The sequence below is a fragment of the Echinops telfairi genome, unplaced genomic scaffold, assembly GCF_000313985.2.
Source record: "Echinops telfairi isolate 266 unplaced genomic scaffold, ASM31398v2 ScPeMD7_7424;HRSCAF=8462, whole genome shotgun sequence".
NCBI lineage: Eukaryota > Metazoa > Chordata > Mammalia > Afrosoricida > Tenrecidae > Echinops > Echinops telfairi.
The window spans coordinates 15,327,437-15,330,022 of NW_022111324.1; the positions used below are offsets into that span (position 1 = coordinate 15,327,437).

The window sequence follows — 2,586 nt, forward strand, 5'->3', positions numbered from 1 at the left end:
CAGCCTGTGTGATCACGATGTGTCGAATGCATCAAGTATCCGGCATCTAAGAACAAAAAATAAAATCATTGTAAATGAGGGGGGGTACAGATTGGAGACCCAAGACCCATCTGGAGGCAACTGGACATCCCCTTGCCAGAAGGGTTGTGGGAAGGAGACAAGCCAGTCAGGGTGCAGTGTCGGGGGAAAATTAGGAGCTGATGCCAAGGCTTAAGTGAAGAGCAAATGTTTTGAGAATGTTGAGGGTAATGAATGTATAAATGTGCTTTACACAATTGATGTATGTATGGATTGTGATGAGTTGTATGAGCCCCCAATAAAATGATTTTTTTCAAAAGAGTTGTACGATCCCCCAATAAAATGATTTAAAAATTAAAAAAGAAAAGACAGGCACAGAGTGCTCAATGTTTAGACCTAGAGAACTCAATATGAACGGGGTTACCACTGCTGATTGGTGAGAACTCCTTCCTGCACTCCCCATGAGACTATATATATATGTATGCATGTATGTATATATGTGTATTTTTATATATTATATATTTTTATTGTGTGTATATTTTAAAATACATTTTTATTTTAATATAAAATATTTAAAAATTTAATTGCCATAGAGTGAGTTCCTACTCACAGCAACCTCAAGTTATTACAGAATATAACTGCATCACCTGGAGTCCAAGACTCTTATTTTTGAAAGCAGATTGCCAGGTGGGTGATTCAAACCTAGCATCCACTCAAGAGAGAAAGATGAGGCAGTCTGCTTCTATGAAGATTACTGCCTTGGAAATCTTCTGGGGCAATCCTACTCTGTCCTATAGTGTCTCTTTGCACTAGAATCTTCTATCTATGCAAAAAGCTACAGGTAACAGGCATAATGGAACAAAAGAGCAATATTATCTAAATTATGTTTTAAAGACAATCATCTGTCTCACCCTCATGAAGGAAACACAGAAGATGTAACAAAGTGTGGTGAAAAAAATAGATGGTGCCTGACTGTCAGAGAAAATAGCATCTCGGGTCTTAAAGACTTGTTTGCAAACAAGCAGCCAGCTAAGTGAGATATCAACTAAGCCCGCATGCAAGAAGCACACAAGCATCTGTGATCCAAGGATGGTAAATCTTATAAGCCAAGTCCTACAGCGGGAGTAGTATCAGAGCTTAAACTATGAGATTCTGGCATGCAGAAGGCTATGGATTACAGTGAAAACCCAAAATACTTTTGCAGAATCCGTACAAAGAATAAGGAAATGGTGATTTCCCTCTAATTATAATTGAGGGATGGGAATAACCTGGTTATCAGACAGAGAATATTGGAGAGACGACTATAGTAGATGAAAATGATGGATCTGACTTGAATGGTTAAAACCTTGGCCCTTGATCTCCCATCTGATACACTTTGGGCTTGATCTGATTTTTAATATTTTCTGTGTTTTTTCATATCTATGTTTAGCTCTCGTATTTTGTCCTTGTTGGTAGCCTTCTTGACTCTTTGTTATGTGTTTTTAAAATTTTTTTGGTATTTGAAACCCAGTATAGGTGAAACTATGGAGACAACTAGAATAAAGGTGTTCCTGGGGGAAATGGGGGACGTGGTGGTGGAGTTGGCGGGTAAGGGGGAACTTATTAAAGAGTTCAAGAAGAAAGAAAATGTTCTGAAACTGATTTTGATAGCAATTGTACAATAGTGCTTGATATGATTGAACTATGGAATGGTACAATGTCTGGATTGGCTCCGAATAAATTGGTTTGGGGAAAAAAGAGAGAAAATAAATCCACTCTGGTGGGTGGATTTGGGGAAGCAAAAGCAGGAACAGCACAATCGGTTGGAGGGTATGGCCATGGCCCCATGGAGAGATGACAATGCCCTAGGCAGTAGTTTGGTGGTATGACAATAACTGAGTAAACAATAACCCAGTAACTCCACTAAAGTTTTTCCAGACCTCTTTATACTCTTTGAAATGTAATTTTTAAGGTTAATCAGTTTTACATTTTATTTTTTAAAATAACATTTAAAAATAAATGTAACAACCTACTTGTTTTATTTATTTTTAAGTATACAATTCAGTGATATTATAAAGTAATATTTTAAAACTTCTGTATAGCTATAGATTTCTAGGCACCATGGTTTTTAAAAATCTAGGTTTATAAGGGAGCTTTAGACAATTAAGCCCTCACCCTCATAACATTTTTTTAAACTTTCCTCTGTTTATCCACTCTGCCTGACTCTATAATGCATATCACAACTTTACTAAAGATTGTTGATAGCTGTTTATTAAAATTTTTGTTATTTTTCATATTACAAAAGGTTTACTGAAGAAAATACAGTATAGTAAAAATATAAGGGGGAGAATACCCAGAGGAACGTATTAGTTCTTTTTTGTCTTTTCTATGTGTGGATATCTTTCTTTCCAGTGGCTGCTACTTTTTCAAGTAGTAAGCTTTGCAAGCAGTAGCTGCATCACCAACTCAATAGTTACGTGATCGGCTTGATAGACTTTTTCAAAGCATCCATTAAGGCATGGCATGCATTTCTTATTTTCCTTACATGAACTGACCACTGTTCTTAAAGGACCAGTCATCTTCCCATTC

The 2,586-nt window shown here is 36.6% G+C and overlaps 1 protein-coding gene across 5 annotated transcripts in view; it reads left to right on the forward strand.

The window, feature by feature from the left end:
* The window catches only part of RABGAP1L (RAB GTPase activating protein 1 like), an 812,491-nt gene that overhangs the window by 667,463 nt on the left and 142,442 nt on the right, over positions 1-2,586 (forward strand). The gene's annotated exons all lie outside the window — the stretch shown is intronic.